This window comes from Protopterus annectens, chromosome 12.part0 (assembly GCF_019279795.1).
Source record: "Protopterus annectens isolate FY-2018-M chromosome 12.part0, PAN1.0, whole genome shotgun sequence".
Lineage (NCBI taxonomy): Eukaryota > Metazoa > Chordata > Ceratodontiformes > Protopteridae > Protopterus > Protopterus annectens.
The window spans coordinates 1544664430-1544689201 of NC_056746.1; positions in this window are offsets into that span (position 1 = coordinate 1544664430).

Consider the following 24772-nt stretch of genomic DNA (forward strand, 5'->3'; position numbering starts at 1 on the left):
ATTGTGGAGGTGGGTGCTACCCACACAATGTACATGGAGTGTGCAGGTAAGGCCACAGGGCACATCAGTAGACCACTGTTGCTTATCCATCTGCATCTGTAGAGTTTAATCATGCATATGTGAGATACAATATATATATATATATATATATATATATATATATATAGTCTGTTGCTGTATTGTAGTAATGAACAGATGTGCATAATCTGTAGTATTGTGGGTTTTTACTGTTGATGTACTGAAATGCTGCTTTCACCCTGTACCAATGCCAGAGGTGTGTCTACTGACATCACATCTCTCACACATCTATGTAGGTCCCTCTAGTATGCCTCTGGGGCAGCAGCCTGTAGCTGGTGAGTATGGTGTTGTTTGTTCAGGTTTGCCAATACACCAGCCATGTTATGGCCGTGGTACTTGCCATGCACACATTTAACACACCTACCCATAATGCATGCTGTACATGTTCACTTATTGTTGCTGTTAACTGCACTGCATCACAGTGGTCACCATGGTGGCATATCTGAAGGGTATGTAAGAGTCCTGCAATATAACTAACAACCTGTCATTGCAAGATGTGTGCACAGGGATGAACATAATGGTGGGACAAATGGCCTACAGTAGGAACATGTCTGAAACGTCACCCTTATATAGTGCTACAGCAGTGTATATGCCACTATTACAATGGCAACTATTACAGAGCTACACAACGGCATATTACAATACCACATTCCACAACCCTTACAACCTGTAATGTGGTCCTAACATGAGCAATGAATGTGTAATATGGAATCCTATGTTAGGACAGCAAATATGAGGAATTCATACCTTAACAAACACTGGAAGCATATGTGTGCACACACTCCAAATAACATATTGTGGAAGCAGCTTTTGAGGTACTGACAGCATTCACTCTTCATAAGTATGCACCTTCCAGCAAATACAGGTCCTCAGTGTCACACCAAGAAATGGTCTGCTGTCCAAGAAGTATGTCCATCACATTTGCCCACTCACCTGCAACAGAGGCAGCCATGGCTTGCACACATCTTACAAACTATGGAATGGATCCCATACTCAACAGGAAGCATGCAGGAGTGGGACATGCAGCCTTACCTCACCATTGCATACACCATGGCAAACAGTGCAGACAGTCATGTATGTGAAGAGGAAGTATGGGACAACATTAATGTAGAAAATAAATAGATGGCCATCCAAGACAGATGATGACACATGTAGCAAACTGGTCATGGAGGCCACCTAGCAACATGCCACAACACTGAGGAAGATGCAGGAATGTCTAGCAAGTACTGGCTATGCAGTACCTGTGTCAACAATTGCCTGGACTCTGTATAAGTGTGGCCTATAGGTTAGGGTAATCAGATGGGTCAGTTGTTCCACAGGAAACATCAGCCAGGGCTCTCTATAGGTAGCATATGAATAACATCAAATGTCCCCCAAAGGCATGTGTTGCAATGTGTAATGGTGTACCAAGACCAAGTTTGAAACCTGCAGACAGTACTAATTAAGATACATGTGCTGCACAAACAACACCGCACTCCATCTCAGGCCCACCATCCCCATATGTACTTTGCTGGTGCCAGTGTACACCTGTATGTTTGCAATTCATTAGCAGGGACTAGCCAGTACACATGGTGTTCTGAATTTGGGACACTGCAAAATGACACCCATGTGTAGCCCATAGTTGTCAAGCATCTGCAAAATGGCTGAGGATAGGGAGGGGTGTCATCCTGAAATACAACAGTGAACTGAAGCAGACATCCGAAGCTCAGTAAGAATGGCTGTATCTGAACACAGTCAAGGTCATGAATTGTGGCAGACATAACCCCGACTCTACAGGAATAGTGAAGGCACTGTGAGACCTCCAAGGGCTGTACACATGAGTTGACCTTGCAATACTGCAGAGTTGGGTAATATTTGAAGGGCAGCGTGACCAGATACTGGCAAGTGCAGATTGGCCATGCTAGTATATCCCTTCCAGGAATAGTGACTGCTGTAGTACACTTAAATGTTGGTGCAACAAACAATCATGTTAAGGGTGTGCACACTTATGCACTTACATATTGTATGCATCTCAATCAGCATCTGCAGAACTAACACATTTGTTTGATACTGCATTTGATTGCACAGGTCATATGTCACATATCAGGTTTGTGTAATGTTAACATATGCATTATCATGACCCAATGGCATATCATGGAAGAGGGTGCCATGTCAATAAGGGTGTGTACACTCCTCATAGTCACAGTAAGGTTTGCAGGTTGTCAATGTAATTGCATTTTATTGGTCATACATGCACCGCTGATGATGAGTTCTGCAAATCAGACATTGGCATTCACTATTGACATCTGTCCACATATCATCCCAGGTATGTGTCAGACAAACACTTAAGGGCTGTGAGCAGCAGAGCAAACATAACTGACACACCTATGCACATTCAGCAATGGCGTGTACACCTGTGATATATGGTGCACAGTACATGCCAGGGTGCTGAACAGGTGCACAGTAATACTGTGTACATGGGTGCAGTGTGTTCTAGGGGAAGGGGCATTACCTACAAACACAACTCATGCATCACAGAGATGTATAATGATGGTAACAGGGATTGACTATAGCTGCAGTGCATGCTGTTGAGTGCCATATGTCATGCATGTTGACAGATGGGTAATGAGAGGTCTGTGTGTAATATCTTTGTGCAACCTCACCTGTAAGTCTGTGTGTGTGTGTGTGTGTGTGTGTGTGTGTGTGTGTGTGTGTGTGTGTGTGTGTGTGTGTGTGTGTGTGTGTGTGTGTGTGTTTGTGTGTGTGTGCACAGTTAAGCAAAAATGTACAGGTCTTAAAGTGCGTTTCTTGTTTTCCCCTCACAGGTAGCGAGGTGGGCCAGGGTCCCTCCTGCAGGCAAACTGATGTTAGTGTCCATACAGACTCTGACAATGATAATAGGAGTGTTGAGGCACAGGCAGAATTGTCTGGGGCTGAAGATGTGCCATCGTTTGACATCCCACTTTTATCCACCCCATGCCTGCTCACAGTCACATTGCCTATACATACCCCATCACCAGTGGCCATAGATGAGGGACAGTTACCAGGTGGTGGCATGGGACAGGACAGTGTGGTGACTATGGCATGTGTGTTTGGACACAGCAGCCATAGTCGGATGCCTGGTGAGGTAACACACAAGCAGATGTACAGAGGTGCTCATAGGAGGGCTGCTGGTCATCATGCCCCTAGCAGAAGTTCCACAGCTGGTGTCACCGGACACATGTTTCAGGCCATCATGGAGGTGCAGGCACATATGGAACGGTATACCAGACAGGGTCTGAGGCTGCAGGGAGCTACTCATTCTGCTATTATTGACAACATCCATGATCTTGCAGGTGCACACCGTTATTTTGAAGAGGTCCTGGATAGATGTTTGGGTGAGATGGTGGGAATCCTCAACCAGGGAATGTCTGTGCTTGAGCATATGGTGGGAGTTGTGCGACAGTCACGTGGACATAGGCCAGCAACACCAACAGGTTTAGGTCGACATGGATGGGCAAGAAGCCACAGCCGCTCCTGTAGTGGCAGTACCAGCCCCAGCACTACAGGGGGCATGCTGTCTACACCACAACATAGCAGGCCATGTGAATGTGGCCCTGGCCAATCCCAAGAGGGACCCGGATCCAGCGGATATATGTCATCATCAGGGGAGAGAGAGTTTGTCTGTGTAGGTCTGGGGGGAGCTATTCTCCATTGCCATCAATTGGAGGCCTTAGCACAGGCTTTCGTTGTGGTCATCTACACCTGTCCTGCTAGCTGAGACTGTTGTTGGGTATGAGCCTCACTGACATGCATGTATGTGTCCTATGGACACACATTTGTCCCACCACATGTCCTGCAGTGGGATTTGTCACCTTGTCTAGTATTGCCTACTATGTTGACACCAGTATTTATTATGGATTTCTTGCTGCCCATATAGGTGTCTACTATCTGCTGCCATCCCATTCAGCTACCCGATTCCCTTGTATGCTCACGTCCGTACCATAGATACAAGCAGAACATACTACTCCATTTAGCAGTTGATAGGGAGAGTGACTTACCTTGTGGCTGTGCCAGTATTGAGGATGGTGCTGGAGGGCTGACTATGTCGGATGCACATAGTACACTCCCTATACATAGTTAAACACAGGTAGTGTCATGTTTGCCATTCCTTTTACTGTATATGTGTGAGTCAGAGAGAGGTGTAATTTCCTGGGTTCCTACCATGTCAGTGTATGTGCTATGCATTGTTTCTTTGCCAAAGACTGGGCATACTGGGAATGCCTCCTTCTGTCTACAGGGGCAGGCTCAGGTTATTCCTCCTCCGAGTCAGTCTGTGCCTGTGCAGGCCTTGGCAATGGTGGGGGGCTGTGTGGCCCTGCCCTATGCTTTTCCTGCTGCAGCTGTTTCCGCAGGATCATATTGTGTAGCATGGCACATACAATGGCAATTTGGGTACATGCAGCTGGAGAGTACTGCAAGGCTCCACTGGCTATGTCCAGGCAGCAGAACTGTGACTTGAGCATCCCAAACACATGCTCTATTATGATTCGGGTTTGTGCATGTGCCTCATTATGGAGTTCTTGTTCAGGTGTGTGTGGATTTATGATGGGTGTCATCAGCCATGGCTCCAGTGCGTAACCAGCATCTCCCACTAGGTGGCCATATGGAATGTCCCCAATGGCAAATCTCTGGTACAGCTGCGTCAGATGCCAGATGTGGGAGTCGTGATAGCTTCCAGGGCTGCCAGCACACACATTCATCATAATGCCCTGGGCATCGCACATGACCTGGCAGTTGATGGAGGGGAAGTCCTTGCAGTTTATGTAGACCCTACCCCACTCACCGGGTGGTGCTTTGATGTGTATGTGCATGCAGTCTATAGCACCCACTACCTCTGGGTATTCTGTTATTTGGTGGAACAGATGCATATTGCTGGTCAACGCCTCATGGGTGTTGAGGAAATATATGTGCTCACCAGCATGTGCTGACATGGCATCCAGGAACTGGTGGAGTACCCTGGATGCTGATGCCTGTGAGATCCCAATGATATCCCCAGTTGGCCTTTGGAAGGTACCTGTGGTTAGTATTCTTAAGCCCACACATACTTTGGTATCGACTGGGATGGGTTACCCTCTGTTGGTTATGTGTGTGAGGCGTGGCTGTTACAGCTCAACAATTTGCTGTAGGATGTCTCTGTCCACCCTATAGTGCTCCACTATCTCCAGCTCATGTAGCCCCTGGTAGGTTACCCTGGGTCTGTTCACTCTTCTCCTTCTCCTCACTGTGGGTTGGTCATCAGCATTCTCATCCTCACCACCCTCAGCCTCTTGCACATATTGACTTATGAGAGTGAAAGCAGCCCCTATCATTTTGTTGCTTTTGTTAGGTAAAATTTCCCCATTTGTGTTTACTGGTGGTGTAGAGTTTGTGGGAAAAACAAGAGAAAGGTGTTTGCATAGTTTATAGTAGTGGGCTGGGCTATTGCCTGTGTAATTGGCTGATTCTGATACATTTCACCTGCCAGCTATGCTAGTTCTCCTTGATTACGTTCCTACTGCTGTTTTCCCTTCCCATTGCCTTCCTGTTTAAGCCCCGAGGCGCACCGCGCAGACCCAGTTCTCAGATGTGAACGGAGCTGCTATTTCATGTCAACTGTTTAGGCAATGTAAATACTGCTAGGCAGCTTCAGACACACCCCCTTCCTTAGCTGTGCTTAGCTAAGGGTAATCAAGGATGTTATTTTTTTCCAGTACTCTGCTCTGGGTAAACCCATAGAGAATACAACACACTTTTGCCATGTAACTCATCAGACGCATCACAAAACTAAGGGCCAGAGATTGGGAAGCATCTTAGGGTGCAGGGGATAGGTAACTTGGTAGAAGGCACATTGCTAATGTTGTGCTTTCTTTCCAGTCACATAGTATATATTGGAAAAAGATTATAGAATAGGCAGAAGCCTTCTTCTAAGAAGAGGGAGGACCATCTCAACCAGCAGCAGAAAGCATTTCAGAGCCTTAACCAAATGGATGAAGGAAGCAGAAAGTGATAAAGGACCAGTCATGCAATGAAACAACCACAGTATAGGGAAAGAGGAACTAAAGGAAGGAGGTGGCTAGAGCATTTCTGGTGGCTGAGCCCCAAATGTCTGCACATAATCATTTAGTTCTCGACATACCTGGAGAGGTATGTCAGTTTTTGTTGGCTAATGAGTATTTGATGGGATTTCTGCACTATTTGAATTCTGAAGGTAGGATAAGGCCTCTAGAGTTACTAAGGTGAATGGAACAGGACAAAGGACCTTAGAAGAGAAGCTGAGACACTAGAAGGGGCTAGAGAGTGGTGTGGGTAATATGGGGTCCACTGGTGTATTTGAGCTCATGCTATTGGCTAGGGGGCTGATGGATTTGAGCCAGGAAGGACAATCCATGGGTTTGCAAGGCACTACAACCTTCTTAGCAGGTAGAACAGGCATGTACATAATGTCACACACATCCCTGCTGGTGAAGGAATAGAGCAGGAGAGAGGAATTTGTAAATCTGTTTGAGTTAATACATGCGGATGGAGCACAGAGTACTGTAGAGGCAGAGAGCATAGCACTAGTGGCTTTAGACAAGAAGAGGTCAAGTAGGTTTAGGCAAGAACATGAGGTAACTAGGTTTTGGGATTTGTATACATAGTAACTGTCATTCTGGAAATGGATACTACTACTGCTACTTGCCTTTATTGGTATACTTCTTAATAAAACCAGAGGCAGGGGGCAGCAACATCTGGTTGTGATACAAACAGCATTTCAGGAAATTGAAAGACGTGAACACATAAATGCAATGGCAAAATGGGCAAGCAGATAAGCTAGGCATGATGCTGGATAGGGTGGGAAAGTCAGAGTAGTCTTCCAGCAGGGGAAGAGGGTGGCAGGAGTAGAGTATGCTGTGCCTTGAGAGTAGGGAGCTGTTTCTGGTCTTCCTGTAAATCTGCTCACATTTGCTTGCAAAGTGGCGAGGTGTTGGCTGAGCAGTTCCCTAGGCAGGATAGGGCTTGGTTGGTTAGATTAGTAGCTAGGCATGTGGCAAACAGATGGGAGTTAGGTGAGAGGGTGTGGATAGTGAGGCAGCCTCTAGCTGATAGATGTTATGAAGCATTGCTGTATGTGGGGAATGTTGAAGGGCTGGGAAAGGTTAAACAGTTTTGGATCTGCCACGGGGCTCCCATTAGGTAGGAGTTATTATGGGTGCTGATAAGAGGTGTGTGAGGTAATCATAGACCATAGCATGAATGTTTTATGGGCAACATTGTTGGGTGCCATGTATGAGAGTGCATTACAGGTGAGGATGTTGCTAAGTCATTTGAAGGGGGGAATTTTGCACTTCAGAATCAGCAGTTTTGGTTTGGTTTGATTATGTAGCTCTAAGACTGATAAAAGCAGTCATGGTCAGCAGATAATTTTGAGGAAGAATGTTGAGACCTTGTTATGTCCAGTGTCATTGGATTTAGCTTAGAGGCAGGTGTCAGGATTTAAGATGTTTAGTTTTGTTTTTCAAGGGCATGATGGGAGGCAAGTCTTGGCCAAGCAGTTTGATAACACAGCAAAGTGATCTTTGGAGAGGACAGCCAAGGGATTTACGGGAGAGGTATTCTGCACATTCTTTTCACATAGATAGGTCTTCAAATGTAGCATAGGAAAGTAAATTTATTGAGAGGATAAAGAGTATTGTAAGGTGGTCTTCAATTGCTTTATCTCCTATATTAGGCACTATGGGGATGTTAACATTGTTTTGTGGTTCTTTTACTTATAGTTTTGCATTTGTTTTGCAGGGCATGGGAGAATTCTGATTGTGGGCCATTCTTTTGTGTTCTGGGCAACTACATATGTAGAAATGAGATCTGATGAAGATTTGCCGGGGATTGAGCTGTTAAAGTTGGAAGTAATCTGGCAAGGTTTCAGAGGGATGCAATGGAGTCAGTTTTTATCTAAGTTTCAAGAAGCAGTAGGGATACCACAGATTAGTATAAGCTATTTGGGAGGCAATTATTTAGAACAGGTACTTAAAGGGAGATTATCTTGAATAGTGAAGGACAAGGTTTTGGGGAAACAAAGATTACCTGGAGTCCTTGTAAAGTAGTCAGACATAATCCCTAGGCTGAAGAAAAAGACACCGCTGCTATCTGAAGGTCCAACTCGATAAGCAAAAAGCAAAAAAATACCTTATGAAGAAACAAAACGAGTAAGGACCACCACAAAAAACAAAGAAGTTTTATTACATATGCAAAGGATAATCTCTAGGCTGGTATGAAGAGAAGTAGTTAGTTTTAAAGAAAATGAGATAGCTCAGAGGTTTTAAATCGTAGGGTAGCCAGAGCTGCAACATCTTTTGGATCACTAGATCTTTGCCAGAAGTAATTCAATGTGGTAATGACCTGATGGCCATTACATCAATAATATTAGATTAGATCTTTTTCATTTGTGTATATCATTACAACTGAAGGATCAAGTGGTGGGCTTTACGTTTAACATTTTTAAAATATCAGTTTAGTAGAATGTCTAGGGAGGAAAGGAAGACGCAGTCTGCCATTTATGCAGTTTGGTTGGTGGCATTAGAAGAATTCATTTCTCTGAAAGGGAAGCGCTCCTTTACTTGTTTTGTGTTGGATGACATATTTTCAGTGTTATCAGTGGTATGTGCATTGTTTTTTTAACTTTATAAACAAAATGTCTAGTTTACATAAAATGTGACGATGAATAATAAATGTCATACATTATTATTATTATTTACACTAAAATAAATCATGCAGCATCTTTTGTTTCTTTAATGAAGACTAATTTGTTTACATTATTATTCTGTGTGTATTTACACTGTAGATTTGTATTTTAATTATGAGGCTGAACAATGGGAGTTTATTTCTTAAGACTTTAAATAATATGCAGAACTACCTAATCTTTCTATGTTTCTATGCATCATTTCCTTTGCATGTATGCATGAATTATTACAGTATCGTGTGTGATTATGCGGCATGGATTAGTTATAAAAAGTACTGCTTGTATCAAACTCAAAGCAGGAAAATGCTTTGACAGAGCACCATAGTACTGTGGCCACTTACTTTCTGTACCTAGTAATTATGAATGGGGACAACTGGATTTAGTCTACAGATAAAAATATTAACAACATGAGCTACTTTTAAATTTTGGTGTCTTAAGAAATTGCCAGTCAGAAGATTTTTTAAAGATTATATTTTGCTTGCTTTATTTATTTTCTGTATATATGTGTATGTGTGGCAGTTTTTTTAACACTGGTAGTCTATGCCTTTCTATGTTTTCTAGCAAAACCCGTAAAGCAGTAAAGTGACATAAAAAAAGAGAAAAATGTTAGTGAAACAGGTATATTAAGAAACTATTCTAACATGGAGTATCATCTACTCCCACTAGTTCCCTCCTAGCATTTCACCTAAATATTAGAAGTATTAACAATAAGATTCCCAACCTACACGCCCTCCTAGCAACCCACTCCCCAGACATTATGTGTCTTATGGAAACCTGGCTAAAACCCAGTACTACTGACAATGAGATATTACCTCCAGGATATAATATTCACTGGTTAGACCATACTACAAGGAAAGGAGGTGGGATAGCAGTCCTTTACAAAAATACTCTAACTGTTAATAGGGACATCATTCAACCATTTCAGTTCGATAATGCAGAACTCCTCATAACAAACTACAGATTAACCAGAACAAATGCTTGAACATCGTCTGTGCCTACATTCTGCCAGGCAACAACTTAAATACCCTAGAGGATATCCTATACTGGTTATCCACTACCTATCCCCAAGAAACCATAGTTCTTGGTGACTTCAATACCGACTGGCACCCCTGCTCCTCCGAACCCAGCTCACCCCTATAAACATATCTGGGTTTCAACAGACCATAACCTCTCCCACTAGGATAAGCAAACTGACCAACAGGGAAAGTAGCCTAGACTGGATCCTAGTTAATTACACAAAAAAGCAGTCCGGACAAGCACCGTAAAGCCCAAAAACCTGTTAAAGTCCTTGTTGTACACGCAGGCTGTTTGCGGTACAAGCTGCAACAGTTTAAATGGAATCAACCAATACGTATAAAGCCACACTGAAGTCGGAAAAAACCTTAACGCACTTTATTATTAAAACAAGCGTTTTCGCTGTGGTTAAAACTACAGCTTCATCAGAGGCAAAAGTAGAATGCAATACCAGAGTCAAGTTTTTATACGGCACACCCTCGCCTTAAATTGTGATACAATCACAATAAAGGCGTATTAGCAGCATTTCTTGCAAAAGTGGGTTCAGAGGATACTGAATTTAAATGCTCTATTTAGAAGCATTCTCAAAAATATATAGTTTCTTACTCCTAAAGACAGTTAGAAACCATAAACCATTAATACATCAGTAGTTTATTACATACATATACCAAACAAGTGTATATTAAAAACATGAAAATATGTGAGAAATGTATGCACAGCAAAAACAGTCTGAAAGCAATACCTAACAGATCTGCATACAAAAAATGTATGCTACAAAGGTATGTATGAAGATCGCTACTGACAGCTATATTTATAAGCCATCTAGAAATATAGATAATAATCCATGTTAAGTGCGAATCTTAAAAGTAGTAAAAAGTATATGTACTACAAGTAAAATAAAATAAAGTAAAATAAAATAAAATAAGGTAAAAAGTGAGGTACGGCAAGGATCAAGTGGTTATCTTTTATAGCTCCTCATTTTCAAAACACAAGCTATGTTGCAGTGTTCGTTCAGACCTGGGTATGAAAATGAGTCTAGTGATATTTGCCATTCTAGCTCCTTATTCTCCAAAAAGAGGGGTACTGGGCCCCCTCTTTCTGTTTTCTTAACCTGGTCAATCGCAATGAAATGAAAGCTATGTCCTTGATGTTTCATTACATGTTTAGCTAGGGCATTTTCTTTTTTCAGTTTCCTTATAGCATAGTCATGTTGGTACAGTCTGTCCCGTAGTCTCCGGTCAGACTTACCTATATAAAATGCTTCACAGCAATTACACTTAGCTAAATAAACTATGGATCTAGAATCACAATTAAGTTTATGTGTGATATAATACTTTTTATTACGTATTACAAATGAATTGGAAGCCTTCACAAAATGGCAATAATTACATGCCCCACACTGGAAGCAACCTTTTGTTCTAGTCATTAACACCGTCTGTTTACTTCTTTCTAGCAAAGTTTTCAAATTATTGCCTCTCCTATATGTTATCAGAGGTTTTGTACCTAACTTCTCCATGAGTTCCTCATTATTTGTTATATAATACCAGTTTTTGTAAAGTATAATTTGAATATTCCTCGAGTCAATATTGTAATTTGTGATGAAACTATTTGCAAAAGATGTCCCTGTTATCTCAGTATTGGAGGTTGCCCAAAAACAGGTTATATTCTCCCCAACCCTCAGATTAACTTCTAAATCCTTCTCTTGTCCACTTGGAATCTTGTGTGGAAGTAAGGGTAGAAATTGACCTTCCCTTCTTTTATTATTGATCTCATCCAATAGTTCTTCAAATAAAGTATTTGGGTATCCTCTGTTAGTGAACATAACTTCCAAAAATTTACATTCTTCCTGGAATAATGTTTCATTACTGCACATCCTGGCTGCTCGAATTAGCTGTCCCTTAATGATAGCCTTCTTTTGCTTGAATGGGTGGCAGCTGTTGTAGTGTAAAAAGGAGTTGCAATAGGTTGATTTTCTATATATCTTTGAAAAATATTCACAATTGTTAACATCTTTGTACAGGTGAACATCAAGGTAGTCAGTGCTTAGCTCTGAGAATTTTGATGTAAATTTTAAAAAATCGGTTGTATTATTAATGGAAGTAACAAATTTGTTTGCTAATGTCTCATCACCATCAAAAAGGATGAAAATATCATCCAGGTATCTTGTGTAGAACTTGATGTGGTGCATTGTGTTAACTTCCTTAAAAATGTTATCAACCTCCCAGTAGGCCATAAATATGTTAGCTACTGTAGCACCACATGGGGACCCCATAGCTATGCCTTGTTTCTGAAGATAGTATTTCCCATTAAAAATGAAAAAGTTAGACGTAAGTATGATATCTAAAAGTTGGGATACTAAGTCAATTTCATTTTTGGGTGCTCCCAAACGGTCTAACATTAGTGAAATCCATTCAATAGCCTCAAGGTGAGGTATAGACGTGTATAGATCTATGAAGGCAATAGTAAGAAAGTTTAATGCATCGCTATAATCAATCTCACTTAACTTTTTTAGAAATGTCCACGAATCCTTGCAAATATGTGATATTTTCTTAATGTATTTGCTCAGAATAGTTTCTACAAGTTGGGCACTGGGGTATGTGAAGGAGACACGACTATCAATCAATGCCCGGATAGGTGGATTAACCAAGTTTTTATGAATTTTTGGTAAACCAAAAATTACTGGTGTCCTAGGCATTGTGATGTCAGTATAGTTATAGGTGTCAATATCAATACACCCACTGATAAATAGGTCCCTTAAGAAACCCATAGTCCTAGAAATTGACATATTCATCTCATTCAATGACGATGAACTATAAGCTGAGCTGTCAAGGACTGTTTCCATTTTACTAATGTATAAAAAGTTGTCAAAAATTACAAGCCAACCTCCTTTATCCGGTTTTACTACCCTGACCGGTGCTTTACATAAGTTTTCCAAGGCTTGTAGTTGTTCTTCTGTGATGTTGTAATCTAACCGATCATTTTTAGTATGTGAGAAAGTAACCATTTGTCTGAGGTCGAATTCACATGTTTTTTCAAAAAGTGTTAAAATGTTATGTAATGGAGGATTATAAGTACTAGCTAGTTTCAAATTAGTGTTCATGTTGGTAACATCGTTGTTAAACATTACATGCAAATTCAGTTTTCTGACAAAGCATTTTAAATCAATCAATGTCTTAACAAGGTTACATTTAGTTGTAGGAACAAAAGTGTTCCCAAATGCTAATAGTTCTATCAGGGGTGGTGACACACAGAAGCTGGAAAAATTGTAGATTTTAAAGTCACCTTTTTCATTCGTTAAGATACTTAAGTCACCTGACATATTATTGTTAGTGGTAGGCATTGAATTGGGAGTGGAGTCACCCGTCACTATCGTCTGGACCAGTTCTTGTAGTAAGGGTGTTGTTTCGAATTCCCTAAACAATGCCTTTCCAAATTTTCATTCCTTTGTTGATTGTGTTGTTGACCGCTCCTGGTGTTATGCACTTTCATGTAGTTACCACGTGGAGGTGCACCTGAGTTAAAGTTCGTTCCTGTTTCATCCCAGTCATCACCTCCACCTAGATTTGGCTCATTATTTTCATTCCCAGTTTCTGTAATAGTACTGTCAACTTGGGTATTAGTTGAACCCATTAGTTTAGGATAAGCTGTTCCATTAGAATAGCTCAACCTATCCCTTGCCAGTTTTTTATTTTTATTCACTTTTAACTTATCCATTAAACTGTCAATGCTGGAAAAAATACGAGAATAATCGTATTTGTATCTATCAAAATGCAGGTTTTGTTTTAAGGAACTGTCCAGTTGGTTAACTTCTTCAATTAATCTCGTAATATGTATATTATAATGTTTAGAGACTAATTCCATAAGCTCAGTTCCTTGTTTGTCAAACAGTGTCCTTAAGTCAGCACAAAAAACATTATTTTTAAAAATTCCAGTAGGGTTAAAAGAAGACCGCAAACCTTTTGGAATGATTTTCTCTGAGATACATTGTTGAAAGTAAACTATCTCTAATTGAAGCTTTTTCAGCTTCAATAGTTTATTATCAAAGTCTTTTAAATTGTCTGTTATTGTATTCTCACTTACCATAGAATTAGATAGCCCCATAGCCGGTTGTTCCAGAGGTAAACCAAACCTCAAATTGTCTGTGTTTTGTATCCATATCCCAAAATTCGGAACACCAATAAGCCCTGGTGGCACAATTAAAATGTCCCTTGCGGAATGAGCACCATTCGGTGGTTCAAAAATGTCCTCATTACGGGCAGGTTGACCTGGAGGTATGGAATCCAGGTTCAGCAAGGAAATAGCGTCAGAAGCAGTTCCCATCGCTCCTCCTTGTGATACTCTAGCAGGTAAGGCTGGGTGTAAATGATGAGATCCGACGACTTGTTGTGTGGTAGAATTGACGCGCTGGTCCAAAGCATCAAGTTTACTGACAAAAGAGTCCATTCTTTTGTTTAATGCTCGAATTAAGCTAGTAAGATCGTTACTTTCATCCACAGTCACATTGCTGGATGCGAATAGTCGTGGACTAGTCGGGCTGTCAGGGCTGCCAGAAGCCATACTGTTAAATCAAACAAACAAAAACCAGTAAAATACACAAAAAAGCAGTCCGGACAAGCACCGTAAAGCCCAAAAACCTGTTAAAGTCCTTGTTGTACACGCAGGCTGTTTGCGGTACAAGCTGCAACAGTTTAAATGGAATCAACCAATACGTATGAAGCCACACTGAAGTCGGAAAAAACCTTAACGCACTTTATTATTAAAACAAGCGTTTTGCTGTGGTTAAAACTACAGCTTCATCAGAGGCAAAAGTAGAATGCAATACCAGAGTCAAGTTTTATTAAGATCCTAGTTTATAACCAACCCCAACTGTACACAGCTGGCATTCTCCCTGATGACCTTAGTGACCATTTACTAACCTATATCATAAAACATAAGGCAGGAAACCCTCACCAGATCAAATATAAAACACTTAGAAACAGGAAAAACTTTGACACTGCTATATTCCTAAAGGAACTAAAAGCAGTTGACTGGTCAAATCTAAAAAATCTACCATTAGAAGAGGGTATAGATCACTTTAACACTAAATTTCTAAGTATCCTTGATTCCCATGCTCCAGCATGTACAATAAAATCTTGATCAAACACAGCACCATGGCTCACAAAAGATACCAAATCTAAAATCAAAACTAGAAACAGAGCCTGGGCCAGCTGGAGAACAACTAAAGACCCACTTGACCATCAAAAATATCGTCAACTCAGGAATTTAAAAAAAAAAGTCTATTTTACTAGATAAAAAAAGCTCCTACCAAGATCTCCTACAAAAACACCAAAACAACCCTCAAAAGTTCTGGGCAGGCTAAACTCAACTACTTCATCCAGGTCATTCTATCACCCCAACCCCGGCTAACCACACCCGTAGTTCCCCAGAGACCATAGCTGGTGCTTATAATAACTTTTTCACTGAAACAATCCAATTCCTAGCAAATCAACTAACCCCTGCAAACTTAAAACACACCCCTAATTTACCCACTAATCACCCCCAATTTAGCTTCCAACTGATATCTACTAGTTTTATCAAAACACTTATAAAAAAACTAAAACCCACCACCCTCACTGCTGACCTCCTCCCTGCAGAGTACCTACAAATAGCTGCAGATGCCATTGCATATCCCATATCTATCCTTATCAACAGAACCTTATCCGAAAGCGCTATCCAATATCCCATGTCATCCCACTCCATAAAGTTGGAAGTTCTACAGAACTACCCAACTATAGACCCATTGCCATTCTTTCCCCACTAGCCAAAATAATGGAGAAATGTGTACACAAGCAACTAAATGCAATACCTTACACAGAATATCTTACTATCCAACTCCCAGCATGGTTTCAGGCCATACCACAGCACCAACTCAGCCCTCCTTTCTTTTACTAATGCCATAAACCAAAACAGGAATGACAATAGGCTATCCTCCGCCCTCTTTCTTAACCTATCAAAAGCCTCTGACATGGTCAACCATGAACTTCTCATTCTTTCTCTAAAATCTATTTCCCTCAATAAGCATGCAATCCAGTAGTTCCAGTCCTACCTGACTGGTAGACAATAGGTGGTACTATGGCAGGGCAAACTCACCAGCCAGCCACCTCTCACACTTGGTGTCCCTCAAGGCTCCATACTAGGTCCACTAATCTCTATTTTTATCAGCAACCTTCACACTGCTATCCCTAAAGCTATCTGTATTCAATATGCAGATGATTCCACTCTGATCTGCTCAGCCATCTCCATCCAAACTGCAAATCCTAAGCCAAAATACATTTAACATTGTTGAAAACTGGCTCGCCAACCAACACCTACTGCTGAACCCCAATAAAACTAAACTTCTACTCTTCACCCCCACTAGTAGACCTGCCACACTTGCATTCTCTGTCACATCTTACAATGCAAACACTATCTCCCCAGATCAACATACCAAACTTCTAAGGGTTATCATAGACAATAAACTCAAATTTGACCTACAGGTCAACAAAACCATACAGACCATCAATAAGAAGCTTGGATCACTGTATAGAAACAAGACATTTTTAACCCCACTGGCTAGGACTGCAATTGCCTGGTCACACCTTCTCTCGACTCTTTTATATGCCTCACCTATACTCTCAAATCTCAACAAATCGGAACTAGGTAAGCTGTCCCATAGCTATAACCATATTGCCAGATTTGACACTGGCTCCACCTATAGAACCCATCACTGCCAGAACCTGAAACAACTAGAGTGGCTAGAACAGCCCAGGTTAATTCAATTAAATCAGCACTTAATAGAGCACAAAATTCTGTACCATCCTGAGGATACCCCCCTCACTTATAAATATTATTAAGCCATATAGCAACATGAGATCCCTTCAGTCAGCCAAAAACTACTGGTCCTAACCCACAAAGCTAATAACTCTGCTGGTGAATCCCTATTTGTCAACTTTGTTGGCAAAACCTGGAATTTGTTGCCAAACTATTTAACCCTACAATCCTCCAAAAGTCTCTTCAAAAAAAACCTCAAACAGTATCTCAAAGTGAATTGGCTTTGCCCACGTACCAACCCTGATTAAGTTATAAACTGAAAGCATAATCTGTAAATATCATAACATCCAAATACGTCACCAAGCTCTATATCCAATCTGACATCTCTTGCTTTTAATTGTGTCTGTTCATGAGAATTGTAAGTCCCTACTAGGGAACACTACTAAGCCATTGTACATAATCACTTTGTTTTATATTTTCTAATGTTATCCAACTTCTTGGGTAATCTATGTAAGTTTGTCTATTTGGAGCTTTTCTCCCCGAGCCTCGGCTGAAAATGGACATGTATCCAGTTGGACTATCCCGGTAAACAAATGTAAAATAAAATCAAATAAATAAATAAATAAATAAAATGATATAACCAGATATTACCAAATCACCTGCCTTGGAGTAAATAGCAAATATTTCTTTTAGAAGAAGCATTTCTTTAAATAAAGTTCAGCTGGATACAACCACCCACCCACCATTGAATTAAATAAAAGCCACTTGTAGCATCAGTATGAAATAGATGCATTTCACTTTTTCTTTTATATATCCTTTATGGATAAATTATAAGTACAGAAATAATATGTTTAAAGTTACTCTTTTTAGTTATGTAAAATAAAAATTATTTATCTTGTTTTGAGTATTTAAACTTGTCATTGCAAGGTTTAACAATTTTAAATTTATAACATTGTCTCAAGTCAGACAATTTTACACTGAAAGAAATTTCTGCAAAGCAGCTGTTTATGTCTTCATTTAAAATACCAGTTGCAAAACATAATGAAAAAAAAAATGCAGTAAAAGGATTGTTTTTCTTATAAGATCAGAAACATCTTTTGTACTTAATATAATATTTAAGATGCCGAACATTGCAGGCATAATTTTTAGAATGTTCAGAAATGACAAACATATGCAATGTGTTACATTTTCTTACCTGAATTTACATTTGAAAATATTAAGTAACACATTAACCCATTAGTTTGCTGAATATGATGACTACTGCATGCCAAATGATAAAGTTAACGTTTGTCAAAATACCTGTATTGCAATGCAAAAGTGATGTTTTATAGTTCAGTTTATTAATTATAAGTTTTAAGCTACTTTATAGAAATGATGTTTATTGTTCAGGGGGATTTTGTTCTAGAGGTTAAAGACATAATATGACTATAGTGATTTATCTGTTGAGTTGTGCACTTTGCTGGTAATGATCATACCTTCATTCTTGTAGTGGAGCTTGCAGCCTGGTGAACAACAGTGCAGGAGGATAGAAATGGAGGTTTGACATTTGCATGGCTGGTAGAGAATCTATGGTCAGTCTTTAGAAAAAATTAGGAACATTGGTGAGGAAGTTAGAGTTAATTGAGTTTCGAGGTGGCAAGGTACTGTTGCGTTGAATAAGGACTTTGGTGTATTTAGCAATTGGTTATAGCACTGTTCAGTCATGCAATATGATAGTTTATAATTTGATAAAATGGGTGTGGCATAAAAGATGGTTGCTAGTAAATACATTGCATTAATGGTTTCGTAGCGGCATTCAGCAATGACTGTTTTAGCACCTTAGAGTAGACCTAGATTTATCTATGTTTTATTGGTAGTGGTTGTGAAATGTAAATCAAATTTTAGGTTGTTGTTAATAGTTATCTCCAGAGCTAGACTGTTAAAGACTATTTGACTTATAAGGCCGGTTTGCAATTGAAGTTTTGCTTGGGGCAAAGACCATGAGTTTAGTCTTTTTCTTGGCTTTTTTACTGTTTTCCTGCAGAATATTGTGGACTATTTTTATTACCTGAGAAAAGTTTTGGCAAGGTTTCACAAATGTTAATACTTTAATAATTTTGATCTCTTTTGTTGGCTTGCTGTTTATACCAGGCATTAGCTTTTTTATTCATGAGTAGTTTAGTGGGCAGGAATAACTATGGAGCTGGTATACATTTTTTTGTCTTTATCTGGATGAGGGCAGGTTTTGAATATTAAGGAAAGTAGAAGTGAATAACTCTATGTCCTCATTAATTGGAAGTGTTTTTATGTTGCAATTTTCAGAGTGGAAATGAAGGCTTATTTATTTAAAGTAAGGCGATTGTTGTATTTGTTGATTTTGCCTAAGGCATAAAAAGTATGGCAATTGGTTAGGTTATCTGGTATTATGCCTGCTTCAGATATATATATTTTTTGGGGTGGGAGGAGGTGGTACTGTTTGCCATCCAGTACAGTGTGGACTTTTAGTGTGAGAATTTATTGATCCTAGTTGAGATGGACATAAACTGTGCGAAGTTGTGTAAGCTGGGAGTAGAATATGAGGAAGGTTGATAAGTAGCTTGTTAACAGATGGCTAGTGTAGGTGAAGGTCACTGACCTTTATACATGATATCTTCTGCTTACTGAATAATTAGGTGCTTGATTTAAGAAGGCATTTAACAGTTTTGACCAAATACTAGCAAAAAATAATTGACTTCAACAGTTGGCGTAGTTTCTAGGGTCTTTCCAAGGGGATCCAATACCTGTCTGCCTGGGATGACATGGTTGACAGGCCTTAATACTTTACCACAGATGGCATCCGCTTGTCACTCTTGGGATTCTGGAAAAGACTCTTGCCTCCCCCATTGTGCCTTTTTTAGGCTATGTCCCAAAGACGAATCGTCCAACATAAAAGCTCTGTCAAAAAGTAAATTGAAAGTCATGCTGCTTAACGCTAGGAGACTTAACCTGAAAATGGGCTCACTGGAGGCTCCCCTTGTACTGGAAGATGCTGATGTCTGTGTGGTCATGGAAAGTTGGTTCAGGGCTGGGGAGAGCACCCCATTCTTACCAGGCTATACCTCATTTCACACATTCTGACCCAAAAATGAGGTCAGGAAGACTAAGGGTGGTGGAGTCTCTAGCTTCATTAAGGACAGGCACACCTCCAGACTGGTTTGCCAGCATGATGGACTGGAATTACTCCAGGTGCAACTGACAGTTGGCAAGACACCCATCCTAGTTATAGCCAGATATAGACCCCCTTCCATGACTCAGGACACTCACTCCTCCTACCTGGACCTACATGACTCCATCAAGGTACCCCCTAACACCCTGATCCTTGGTGAGTTCATCTACTGTACCATAGACTGTGTGAACTATTCCTGCACCAATGCACTCACCCAACGATTTCTTGGCTTCATCAGTTCTAATGCACTAGACAAGCTCGTCTTATTCCCCACAAGGGGAGATAACATTCTGGACTTGGTTCTGACCAACATGGGCAACCACTGCACCACTCCCATAGTATGTTCTTCTGAGATCAGATCATTGGTCTGTCTCATTCAAAGTTTCTATCCCACCCACCCCCCCCAGCCGTAACCAGGCTAAAAACTTCTCAAAAGGTGACTACAACCTTCTAAGGAAGGGTTTCAGTAGCTTCACACCACTGCCCCCATCAGAAGACATAGACAACTATGCTGAACAGTACCGGAATGCAGTATACAAGCACCTGTACAACTGCATGGAGTCAGCCATACCCAACAGAACTAAAACCTGCTCCTCAAGGAAACCCAAACCTGTCTGGTGGACATCCTCTATCAACAGGCTTTACAACAAAAGGAAGAAACTGTTCACAAGGGTAAAAAGGAAAACATTCTAAATTGGAAAAACACCCTCCTCAGTCTCAACAAGCAAATTAGATCACTAGTGAAAACCTCCAAAGCCAATTAAGAATTGAAACTAGCCTCCAAAACAAAGGGAAACAAAAAAGCCTTCTTCAGTTACGTCAGGAACCTCCATGGCAAAGCCCTGGTTTGTTTTCAATTAGTACTTAACGGTACCACTTACATAGTTCCTGTTGACTTAGCTAACCTGCTAGCAGACAGGTTCCGTGCAAACTTCACCCCCGACCCACCAAAGGACCGTTCGACATCCCGATACTTGTCCTACACCTCACATCTCCATAGATCAAGTATTAAAGTCTATACCCAAAGCAAAGAACCCCTTGCACAAAGGTGGTGCCACTACTGTTCCTGGAAACTATCACCCCATTAGCTTAAGTCTGATCTGTAAAGTTATGGAGTGTAGTATTATTATGAATCTCATAAACAAGGACATAGGCAATCTCCAAGCACTTGACCCCCAACCATTTTGGATTTGGCAAGGGCAGATACTTACTGTTGAACCTGGTTGAGTTCTTTGAGATGGTTACCAAGGCCCTGGATGAGGGAAAGTCAGTACACACAACTTACCTTGACTTGGCCAAGGTCTTTGACACAATCCCACACTCGGGTATCATCGAAAAACGAATGCAACTTGGTGTAAATCTCTATCTCATCAGGCAGGTGGCCAACTGGCTCACTAATAGGACCCACAAGGTCAAAATAGGGACCTCCACCTCTGAAAGCAGACCTGTCACTAGTGGTGTTCCTCAGGGATCTGTCCTGGGACCCCTACTGTTTGGCACTTACTTCTCAGAAGTTCAGGCAAAAACAAAAGGCCTGTGGCTAACCAAGTTTGAGGACAACTGTAAGTTGGGTGCTGTCACTGACTCCCCAAATGATGTTAATATACTGCAACAGGGTCTCACAACAACAAATGACTGGTGCCAAAGTCATGGCCTTAAGTTAAATGCAAAAAAATGTATTATCATACCATTCCACTAAAACATGGCCCCTACTGAATACCACATTAACGACAACCCCTTAAGCACACAACCTGTGGTGAGAGACCTGGGTACTCAGGTTGACAACAATCTCACATTAAACCAACATGTAGTGGCAATGGTCAGAAAAGCCTTTTACTTGGTTCATCTCATAAGTAAAGGGTTTGCATCCAGAAAAAAGGAGGTTATTACCTCTATGTACTCCTCCCTCATTAGGTCAATAATTGAGTAAAACACCCAGTTTGGTATGTACCTCTCCAAACACCTGCACCAACTGGAAAGCCCACAAAAATACCTCACAAAGAGAATCCATGGCCTCCAACACTGTCTTGTGTGGCCAGGCTCAAATCACTATCACTCTACTTGGTATCATACAGATTGCCCATAGGTTATCTGTGTCTCGCCTACAAGGCAATATTAGACCCTGCCTTACTACATATGTTCCATATCCATAAGTCTAACTCCTCCTGCATTACCCACTTGAAAGACCTAAATCTAATATGTGACATCAACAAAACCTGCAGTACAGCAGGTTTGTCTCTCAGAGGCTGCCCCGTCTCTGGAATAGACTTCCCATACATGTCAAATAGAGTACCTTACTGACTCTCTTCAAGTACAACCTTGATGAGTAGATGGGAAACCACAAATTTGTCCCAGGGGTTCTACTTGTGTCTCTCATTGACAGGAGCAACAGGTGGTGAATGAGGTTTCTTTTTTGGGGATAAACTCTTGGCTAGGCTTGTAAGGGCCCCAGGGCCATTCGCCTAGTAACCTAATATGATCCGATAAAGTAAAATGCATTATTTTACTGCATCTGGGATAACAGGAGTATTAACTGTTTAATTAATAGGATCCTGAAAGTGGTTTTTAGGGCTAGTAGGTAGTGACTGTTCATTGTGGAAGGAGGAACATTACATTATAATAATCAATCCCATATTGATCTATTATCTTGTTTTCTAATTTTTCTATTTTTTTTACTCTTGAAATGATCATTAGGAATTCAAAAACTAATTCATCAGAATAAGAGAGATTAACTGACAAGTTTCATGTTTTCATCATATAGTAGGAAGTTGTAATTTACTACCTCAAAATGCAAGGTTCTGCATTTGTAAATAATAATTTGATAGTTGTATACACTCTGGATGCCACAAGCATTCAAAACACTGAGCATAAAAGCATTTAGAAGTAAACACCATAAAAAGTAACTACAGATAACCTTATTAGTGTAGTCAGGAAATATAATTTTATTTTACTTTGGATAAGTTAAATATAATGAGGGGAATATCGTTGAAATGTTTTATTTCTAAAGAAACTGATATGACTCCAATGAATGGCTTCACATCATTGATGCATTAAAATATCTTTAATTATGCAAATCTATTACTCATCTTTTATGTCGCATTGATACATTTTGATAAATGTATGGTGACATAGCTCTCCTTGGTGATGAAAAACAATGTTGCAATTTCTCTTGCATTTTTTAAAATAAGTGACTTACCTTTGGCCAAAAGTTTTTGTGCATATTTATTCTCTAATTCTATCATAAAAGGAAGTTTTCACAATATGAATCAAATATTGGATGCTGCTGAAGTCACACGAGTGAAACTTATTAATGTTTCTGTTATTCTTGGTTTCAGGCATTTCCATTCAAAATTTTTAACCTCTGTCTGACATGGCTTATGTTTAGATTTCTGACAGTTAAATACTTTAGTCAACCCTTATTTAACAAAAATAACTTTGATATACTTTAGAATATTTTGTTTTATCTTTTGTCTGCCAAAAATCTCTAACCTTCTGTGTTGTAAGTTATAATTTTTTTTGCACATACTAATATTCTTTTCTTAAATAGTTTCTAAATACCTTAGTATATACTGATCTGATATTTTTCCAGTTATCTGAGAAAGCTATATGTTTTAGTTTTTCATTTTCTAACCACTTTTTTTCTTCCAAATATTAGAGCTTATTTACATGTCAGATGATCTTGATCAATCTCAGTACAATTCAATTGTTTAACAAGATATGTGATGAGTTATTCCACGTTTCTTACATATATTTCCCAAAATGGCTGAAGAAGGTAATCTTTTTAATTAGTTTGTACATATAAACCAATGCAATCTCAACCATATAAGTAAATTGTGACATAAATATTCATTTTTTCAATCCTATACAGTGGGTTGAGGTAAAATTAGTTGAGTGGCAAAGCACTGAAGAAAAAGATGCAAAAAAGCATAATATCAAATACTGTTCTCCATAGTAAATAATTATGAGTGAGATTTCTAAGTGTGCAACAGCAGTGATTCACGTCTAATGGTAGATTTTTTCCTCCTTCAAGTTGATTTAACCATGGTGCTGATATATATATATAAGTTCAGGACTCTGCTGGGCTTGTTCTTCACAACAGGGGTGAGGGGGACTTGCTTAAAGTTTATTTTTTCACACTTCTGCAATTAGGGTATTGCCTCTAGTGGTTTGGGTTGTCAGCATTGTGGGAGATGATGATTCATAGTAGAACTATTTTTTGGCAGCAATTTAGACTGTTACTGCCCTACTTTCTAATGCCGTAGACATTTTGTATAATGCCTGCGGATTTTATTTGTTCTAATTTTAATACAGTCCTGGTATCTCTTCTACAAACAAGTATTACAAAATATTACCTTAATACATTATACCGTTTATGGTTTTTATAGGCATATCTCAAATTAGTTTTTCCACTTTTATTTTTTTATTTTGAGTATCTAATTTTGATTTAGCTATATTTATTGGTAGAAATAATTTCGACTTACATCACTCAAGATGTAATGCTTTCTTCTTTAATGTTTATTGTAATTTATCTAAGATAAGCAGACCATCAGTGTATCCAATAGCAGCATTTAATTTGCACTGTTCTTGGAATATCCAAATACAGCATCCTCCAGAACATTAAAAATATACTTGGTATGGATTAGAAATAACCATGGAAAAAGCAAACAGTCTTGCCTTATGCATTTATGTGTTTTAAATCTTTTCCCCCTTACGTACATCCTAGTTTCACCCCCGTCTTCTCCCGCTGATGGTGATGTATGACCAGTACTGTTATTGCTATTTTTAAAGGTCCTACTCCCTGCAGTTTTGTGAAGCAGCTTGCACCCTCCAAATTCTCAGAGTTAATGGACTGTTAACATCTGCACAGTCTGACCGCCACCTTATTGGACAGTGAATCAAGGATCCCTGCAGCCACATGAGCACCTCTCTGAACCTCTGTCCTAGTCCCTGTGGTTTTGTGAAGCAGCTCTGCACCCTACTAATTCTTAGAG